Source organism: Dermacentor variabilis, chromosome 10, assembly GCF_050947875.1.
Source record: "Dermacentor variabilis isolate Ectoservices chromosome 10, ASM5094787v1, whole genome shotgun sequence".
NCBI lineage: Eukaryota > Metazoa > Arthropoda > Arachnida > Ixodida > Ixodidae > Dermacentor > Dermacentor variabilis.
Window position 1 is genome coordinate 46826900 of NC_134577.1, and position 9362 is coordinate 46836261.

The following is a 9362-nucleotide window of genomic DNA, read 5'->3' on the forward strand; positions in this document are numbered from 1 at the left end:
TTGTTCTCATTTTGCCTGATGCCCTACCTATCTTTCTGAGAGAGAAAAAAGGAAATACGCAAGAAGAATTCGCAGAATCAAACTTTCTAAATCACCGCTGGAACGGCTAGCTTACAAGCAGCGCCTCTGTAGACATGCCGGACGACGGACCGCGATTAGCGAAAATTATAATTACAGCTGAATGAAGAACATGGTTTTCACTTCCAAACACAACGTACCGTAAAAAAAAGAACTCACGAAAAAAAAAAAACTTGGAGGTGCCGGGGATCGAACCCGGGGCCTTTCACATGCAAAGCGAACGCTCTACCACTGAGCTACACCCCCCGCACGCATACACGTTCGTACGTACACTTCCCGTTCGCCTAGACGACGCGGAGAGTGTCACCGGCGTACGCACGTGTTTCCCAAGGAGTAATTACGTTACTCCTTTCATTCACAACGTACTACTGTCTAAAACGGAGCGAGTGTACGCCGGTTTCATGTAGTTAAACAGACGCAAAAATTTCAAAAGCCTACGCAGACGTTCAAGGGACGCTAAAAGGTAGAAAAAAAAAAGTGAGAGCGCGTTTGTTGCTTCCGCATCTACATCACCGAAACAACTCAACCCTTCCATGAAAGCGAAGCTTGATAAACTGGAAAAATGCGGAAAAACTAAAAACGGATGGCGACGTCGCCATTCCCGCACCAGCCATCCGTGACGTCATGGGTGTCGGCGGCCTCTATTAGGGCGTGATTGAACGGCAAAGGTGTAACTACCTTGTGTTCTTAAGGAGTCGAAAAACTGAACTTGCGAAGTTTGGGGAACTTTTACTGAGCCAACGCGTCCCAAATACGAGAAAATACCTTGTTATCAGGGACCTCACACGGACGTACTGGCGCTGAACTTTACACGCGAAATTTGAAAAAGAAAAAGAAAGACTGTTGCTTCCATTTTCTCTTCTCGTGATTAACATACAAATAAATGAAAATTAGAATTTTTGAAGGAATGCCTCGCCTTTCTGAAGCGATTTGGCGCCTCTCTGCGTTATCTCTTTAACACTGAGAGATATATACACAGACCGACACCTCTAGACTACACACACACACACACACACACACACACACACCCACACGCTAATCTTAAAAATTTAATGAAAAGAAATTTAAAAAAGGCACACATGGAGGTGCCGGGGATCGAACCCGGGGCCTTTCACATGCAAAGCGAACGCTCTACCACTGAGCTACACCCCCGCTCGGCACAAACACTCTTGCGCGTGCGCGTCGGGCTGCAGCAGCACGCGAGCGGGGACGGCGACCGGTTCAGCATTTCGCAATGTCGACTAACCGTGGGCAGTGTCGCGATAAGGCGCCCTCGCGTTTCTTTGTGCGTTTCTTTTCAACTGATATCACTGCGGTGATCAAACCGGCTCTCTTAGAGGGAGATGGCTTTAGAAGGGTAGATAGCTGGGCCGTCTGGTACGTACATCACTGAAAAGGTAAAATAGCGCAATACACCTGTAGAACGGAAATTAAAGAACGACACACATGAAAGTTAACTTATGACCGACCAACCCGAGGAAAACACCCCGCAATTCTGCTCAGCCGGAGCATGCGCAATGACGACAGCAATCGTTCCCGACGCCATGAGGTACACGGGATAATTTGCTGCAGCAGAGTTGAGTATTTCAGTGTGAGAGTAGGCGGTTTAGGACATAATAGCGCTGCAGTGCACTGTTACGGCATACCATCACCCGTACACCCCGGCCATCCATCGCACTGGCTTATAGTGGCGTGTGCTAGCACGCTGATTTCGCTAGCAGCTATAGGGGGCTGATATGAATGCAACAAATAAAACACATGCCTGAAAAAAAAAAAAGAAAACGAATATCTAGACCAAAAAGAAATTAAGCTCACTATCTGTCGATAAGCATGTAAACAACAGCCTACAATACTACTGCCATTTGCGCGCCTAATGTTTCGATACAGCCTGATACCTTGGACGCTATACGCCTCCCGTTCCGCTGCTTTTAATTTCTAAGCCTTTATTGTTCCACTATATACTTTCTGCTCGTTTCATTTGCGCCGTTCTGACGTCGTTGGATCACGTCGTTGGATGACCTCTCGCTTTATTACTAAAGAAGTTCGAACGCGTTATTTTTTTATAGCCCATACATGTGGAGCTACGTGGAGTCCGGGTTTAAAGAAAGGGGGGACGTAACACGTCGTTGCGGCCAGCCTTCCTGCGATCTGTGAGGAAAGTGAGATAGGATACCGTAACAATAGGCGCTCTGTATCCACGTTAGTCTGACCACCGTCGCACTCAAAGCTCTTACTGTCGCCACAATGCGACCGCTTTTACGCGATTTTCCGTCGCGCCTGTGCGCCAACGCAACGCGTGCTATAAGCGGACGCGCGCAATGCACTATGCAACCGCGGAGAAACGAGAGGATTGGCGGATGCAGGGTGTTTCACGTTACTTGAACCAAGAATTAAAGAATAAGAAAGTGGTCAGCCGCAGCTGAATGAAACCAAGGACGTATGGTTCGTCGTCATGTGGCGCTCCTTAGAGTATTTCTTCATAATCCACTTAATTAGGCAATTAACTAAGATCGAACATGCAAACTTTTCAATATTCACGTTTGGGCCAAATGCGCTTCGTTACGTTGTAGAGGAGGGGATTCAGAAACGACCGATCCAATTTTCTTTTTTTTTTTTGTGGCAAGGCATACGTGCTGCGTGGTGACTTTTTTTTGGCATTTAATGAAAGCCATCGAAACGCGAAATAAAACCACGTGACTGCACTCATGCGCTATCACCCGTGCGCTCTCAATCGCGGTTCGTGCGAAAGAACCGTGCGCGCTCACCGCGGCGAAGTGAGCGGCCCCGGCTCTGGGCATCGGCTTCACAGTGCGTTAGCATGGCCGCTATTTTGTAGCGATGCCTTATGCCTTATTCTATGCTATTCTTATCATCCACCACACACGGCCGCCTGATCGCGTTGATAATGCGGGCAGACCGTCGCTTTGACCAGTGGCCAAGCGCGAAAAGCCTGAAAAAGCATAGAATCGGAAAATGCATCGGTACAACATACCGGCCCATCTTGGACGGTGGCGCACGGAAAGGAAGCGATTGCCTCGAAGCACTGATGAGAGCGCTGCAAAGCGATAGCGCATGAACGCAGTCACGTGGTTTTATATCATACTTCGCGGGCTTTCGTTAAACGCCAAAAAGATCGCCGCCCAGCATGCATACATTGCCATAAAAAGATTGGATCGCTCGTTTCTGAACCCTCTATACAACGAACCGAAACGCACTTGGCCCGAAAGTGAATATTAAAAATTTTGAATAATTGAGTTCAGTTAATCAACTAATTAAACTGAATATTAAAAAAATATATTTTGAGGAGCGCCACATGACGGCAAACCTTATTTCGTTGGTTTCACCCAGCTGCGGTTAACCCCTTTTTTTAAAATCCTTGGTTCATGATACGCGAAACACACTGTATATAATCAGGCAGAGATTGCACGGTGACCCACTTCTGCCTAACAGGATGTCCCAGTTAACTTTAGCCAGAGTTTATAAATATGCCGATGCACTCTAAGACGACGCGACGAAATGCATGTTGCTGACTATTGTATGATGTATGTCGCACTCTTCTTTGCGTTCTGCTAAATTGCATTATTGGTCAAGATTAATGAGCCAACTTCTGAGGCAACGAGGCAAAACAATTCAATTAGAAAGTTGTAGAGCGGCTTGCAAAACATCCAATTAAACAGTTTCTAACTTTCCATTAGGCATCAGTGTTTTCCCGCTTATTGCAGATTCCCGTAAAAAACAAAAAATGCCACGTGACATGTCCGCTTGCGCGCCGTGCTTTCAGCGCTCCCAAACGCTCCGCGTACAAACAAACATTGCATTTAGCCGCGTATGCTATCATATCATATCGCTATCATGAACCACCGCAAGGGAAGCATGCCGGTGGCGTAATCGCACAGGCAGCACATACGTCACTGCCTTGTCGCCTTTTAAGCGGCAGCGTACCCTGCTAGGTGCTATGTTCGTTTGTACGCGGGACGTTTGGGAGCAAGACCATCACGGTGCGCAGACGGGCATGTCACGTGGTATTTTTTTTGTATTTTGCGGGCATCTGCAGTAAGCGGGAAAGCACCAATACCTAATAGATAGAAAGTTAGAAACTGTTTAATCGGACGCTTTGCAAACCACTCTATAACTTTCTAATTGAAATTTTTTGCCTAACTTCGTTGCCTCAGAAGTTGGTTAGTTATTACTGACTAATTATGCAATTAAGCAAACTGCAACAAATAGTGTGACAATTACTCCATACACACCCGCTGGGATTTCTCAGTGGCTATGGTGTTGGGCTGCTGAGCACGAGGTCGCGGGATCGAATCCCGGCCACGGCGGCCGCATTTCGATGGGGGCGAAATGCGAAAACACCCGTGTACTTATATTTAGGTGCACGTTAAAGAACCCCACTTGGTCCGATTTTCCGGAGTCCTCCACTACGGCGTGCCTCATAATCAGAAAGTGGTTTTGGCACGTAAAGTCCCATAATTTAATTTTAATTGCTCCATACAACAGTCAGCAACATGTATTTGGTCGCGTCGGCATATTTTTAAACTCTGGCTGGAGTTATCTGGGACACCCTGTATAAGTAAGTACTGAAACATGCGCAAAATTTGCACAAGCTCATCGCACCTAAAAAGATTACACTGAGAAGCATGAAAATGGAAATATGTTGAAATATATGTTAAATAGGTACGAAAATTGGTCTCAGAACACAAGGCATGGCGTCATCGACGTTATCGTGGCGTCATCGACGTTATCGTGACGTCATGACACAGAGCAGAACTTGCTTACATCATGTAGGAATAAGCCTATAGGTATTATGACGGTGCAATCAATCAATCAATCAATCAATCAATCAATCAATCAATCAATCAATCAATCAATCAATCAATCAATCAATCAATCAATCAATCAATCAATCAATCAATCAATCAATCAATCAATCAATTTAATAACGTGCGTAGAAACAACTTGGTGGCATTGGTATTGGCGCATGTAATTAGTAGTAATAGTAGTAGTAGTGCTGGTACTACTACTACTACTACTACTACTACTACTACTACTAATAATAATAAAGCAATAAATCAATCAATCAGTCAATCAAAGGTGTTTATTAAAGTGCCAAGAAACAATCTCAAGGGTCATGGTGCTGGCGCACTCAGCAAAACAATGCACAAGAAGAACAATGCACGCTCAAGCACGTACATACAAACGCGCGCGCACATAAAAAAGAATAATAATTTTGCGAACACAGATCTTAACAGAAGATAAAATATGTACACGAAGAGAATACAAAGAAATAGTGGAGAAACAGAAAAAAGGATTACCGAATGAAGGAACACACAACAGATATGAGAGTTCTTGTTCAGTTATTGAAATTTCTCTGCAACTCCTTTCAGGAAAATATCACAATTAGGCATGAAGGTACACAGGCACTCTGAATGGGCATTATATGTCGCCTCCACTCAAGATAGAGGGTCACAAAAATCTGAAGGCTGAGAGGCGCGCTGTTTCCTTGTGCCTTGTTGCGGAATGTAAAAGCGCACATTAGAAACCAAGTGCGGGCAGCAGATTTTTCCACGTATTAATTTTTGAAGAAAAAGAACATCCCATATGTTGCATCTACAGGTGAAGGTAGGTAACGTGGATGCCTGTGTTAGCCCTATGGAGATGGAATGCTTTCGACAGAATCGGTATTTAAATAATAGATGTGAACTTTTTTGCACATTTTTGAGATGTTCACAATTAGACCTTCAAGTGCCACCCCAAACCACGGAGGCGTACCCAAGAACTGGAAGGCGTACGCTTTAATAATAATAATAATAATAATAATAATAATAATAATAATAATAATAATAATAATAATAATAATAATAATAATAATAATAATAATAATAATAATAATAATAATAATAATAATAATGAAAGCTGCGTGCTTTCTTCTGGCTGCTCCTCCGTGCGACAGTCGCAGTGATGGCGGGAGCGTAGCGTGCCAATATATTATGAGTAGAGGCCGGCGAATATTCGAAGTTTCTAATAGGAATCAAATATTAGACACTATCTATTTGAATCTGTATTCGAAAATGAACAATTAGGTATTTTCGCATTTGCAAACCTACCAAATATATCTCGACAACCGGCTGTTAAATTCTTGTTACTGTTCTCCGTATGTTAGACAAGGTACCTCAGATGACAACTTATTTATTTATTTACCCTCAAGGCCTTTCAGCAGTAGAGAGGGGAGTGGGTTATACAACAAATAAAAATGAAATAAATTACGAGCTTATTCAGAATATTTGCTAATTATACAATGTTAGCTGAAAGTATGATAAATACAGTAATAGAACGTGACATAAAAGTAACATTAAACAAGGAAAAAGGAAAGCACGAACAGTAGTTCGTACAAATGTTTGCTATTATACAGTGTTAGCTAGTGCTTTTCGAAAATTATCATTGTTATTAATGAAAAGAATGTCAGAAGGAAGTTCACTCCAATCTTTTGATGTACGTGGCAACATGAGTGTAAAAAAAAATTGGAGGACGCTTAAGCTTCGCCTTCAAGAGTGGAACGCGACAGCGTTCCCGTCGGCCCGCCAAGGGATGTAAGACAATGGGCTACGGCGCAGCGACTACGCGCCCCGCATCGGACGTGGTGAGCGTCAAGCAACGCAGCGTTCGGCGCGACAACGAAATGTGCGCCTGAGCAAGCGACGCACGCCTGAGCCTTAAAAACAGCTCGTTTCTAAGGCAACACCGCGTTCACTAGAGGCGCTTTTGTACCGCTTTGAAGCATCGAACTCGTGGCTCAGTGGTGACGTCTCCGTCTCACACTCCGGAGACCCTGGTTCGATTCCCACCCAGCCCATCTTGGAAGTTGCTTTTTATTTATGAAGTGCCTGCCGTGATTTATCGCTCACGGCCAACGCCGCGGACACCGACGCCGACGACACCGGCTTTTCTGCGACACGAGCTCCTTAACGCTATCGCGTTAAAATATGCCGTGTTACATGCACCAATTCTAACTTTTACGACAAACACGTTACTGTCACGAGGATCCCATCCTCGTCGCCAGTGTCACGATCCACCCGGGCTCGTGAACAAGGGAGGGCTTGTGGCACCCTCCGATAGACATCAATTACTTAAACAACGACAAACACTTTGGAAGCACTGCAGAAACAATATGGGTGATGCAACATTCATTTCCGATTTTGTGGCGGAAGCCTGCATGACAACCTGCAATTTTTCTTTTAGCTTGTCATTTAGTGTTTTTGACAGCCCGCATGGTAATGTAGCAGTCTCATATTCTACGCTAGAACCAATGATGCTATCCTAACAACGGGACTTCGAACATGTGTCTAAGACACACACAAGTTCTTTAGAAGCTTTTTAAAATTTTTTTTACACAAATTCTGATCTGTATTCGGCCACCATTCATGTTGTGATTTCGGAAAGCTGTATTCTTACTGCAGCCAATCATTCACGAAAAGCCTTTTCATATACGACCAGGCTACGAAAATGTTAAGAGCCTATTTGATCCCCCCTTTTTTTATGACGATAAGCGATCTTGTGTTTGAAACTGAGCCTATCTGTCTGTGACAGTTTTTTTTTTCATTTCTTCCAATTTCATTTTTTTCGACACCTTGTCACCCAGCGTGAATAATCCCACACTGAGAACATGTATACGACGTGGAACGTCAGAGAGAACTAATGCATCGCAAGTCCATCCCAAAAGTCCATCGCAAGTGCGCTTCGAGCGCGTAGCATGACGTCAGTGCACGACGGCGACCTGTCGAAGCGTGCACGTGGCGACACGCGCCACTCCCGGTTCCTCCGCGGGCTGCACGGTCGCGACAGTGACCGTCCTCATGGCGTACAGCTCCCGCTGCGGTGGCGGACTGGGTGGCGGACGATACACGGCCACGGCAGGGGTCCGGCGCTGCGGTGGTGGCGGTGCCGGCTGAGTGACGTGCGTTGGGAAAGACGGAAACACAGTATAGACACGCTATTGTTAGAGCAAACCTCTTCCCTCCCCCCCCCCCCCCCGCGCCCCACCTAAAGAATATAAAAAGTAATTAACGAAGCCTGCTATAGCTACCGACATAAACCACCTATCGGATGAATTCTACGGAGGTCCTAAATGTGGAGGGCGTAGTTTCGTGAAAAAGAAAGGTAGAATGCATCTAAAGTCGCATTTGTTTATTCACCTAATATCCGAAGGCATTACAAAAAGCAGCAGGGTAATATTAGAGGATATCCGCAGTAACCGCAAATAAGCAGGCATTCAGGTGAATGACAAGCTTAGCAGTTTTTTTGTCAGTCTTCCTACACCTTTCATGAGGTCAGGAAACTCACTTCGTTGATAAATTAATGTTACGGATCTTCAAGTTGTTGATCGATGCGTCCTCGGCCAGCGACGGCCTTTCTTCAACTTCAAAACTTTCTTTTGCGGGATTCCGTACGGGTCTTCCTTTGCTGTTACGCACTGCTTTCAGGTGGGCTAACTATAATAATCAGCCTATTTATTTCTAGCACATGACGAAATCCCCCCCTCCTTCCAAGAATTAAGGTCTTCGCTTACTTCTATACTGCATCAACCAAAGTCATTGCTCACGAATTTTCTAATCTCATCATTTCATCAATTTGTCATCTGAGTTCCTCTGCACTTCTCTTTTTTTAGTACTCATAGACAACGCGGTTCTTCGGTTCACGGGTCACATGATGTGCCCAACTTTACTGGACCAAGGTGCAGATAATCAGCATTTTGGTGGACTTTGTGTTAGATGCGGTGCGGTAATGTGGCACCATCTAGCGTGTGCCCAGCGAATGATTGTTTTTTACTCCGAGATTTTGGCGTATGCCTTCGCGTTTTTTCTCGCCTCAGATTTTCTTTCTGTATCTTTTTTTTGGGGGAGGGGGGAGAAGAGGTGGAGTGGGGCGGATTTGTACTTCTTGGAGGCGCATATGACGCACAAAACGTTTCAGACAGAAGTCACGAACTAGCGTAAACATTGAAGTGAAACTGGCTGTCGCAAAGAAACATACGCTGTGATCAGCTTCAATTTTTTTAAAAGTAAGTAAGTGCTTAATTTGCAGTAAGCAAATTGCAAAGCTCACGGCAGGGGCAAGGGCTAAGGACAATCAAGCCTGATAAAGATCCTGTTCTTCCACAGTTCGTGACAGTTCACATGCTTCGAGTTCAGCACAGTCAAAAAAGGATTATGATACGTTAGTTTCAGGAAGATGCTCAACTAGTAATTTGCTAGAGTACACATATCAAATCACACATAATGCAG

General features: G+C 44.7%; 2 non-coding genes across 2 annotated transcripts; both read right to left on the reverse strand.

The window, feature by feature from the left end:
- Positions 1–252: 252 nt before the first annotated feature.
- On the reverse strand, positions 253–324 carry TRNAA-UGC (transfer RNA alanine (anticodon UGC)). The gene has a single exon. It is a non-coding gene; the product is annotated as a tRNA-Ala (tRNA).
- An 834-nt stretch (positions 325–1158) lies between these two features.
- TRNAA-UGC (transfer RNA alanine (anticodon UGC)) lies at positions 1159–1230 on the reverse strand. Its single transcript has one exon. It is a non-coding gene; the product is annotated as a tRNA-Ala (tRNA).
- Positions 1231–9362: the final 8132 nt, after the last annotated feature.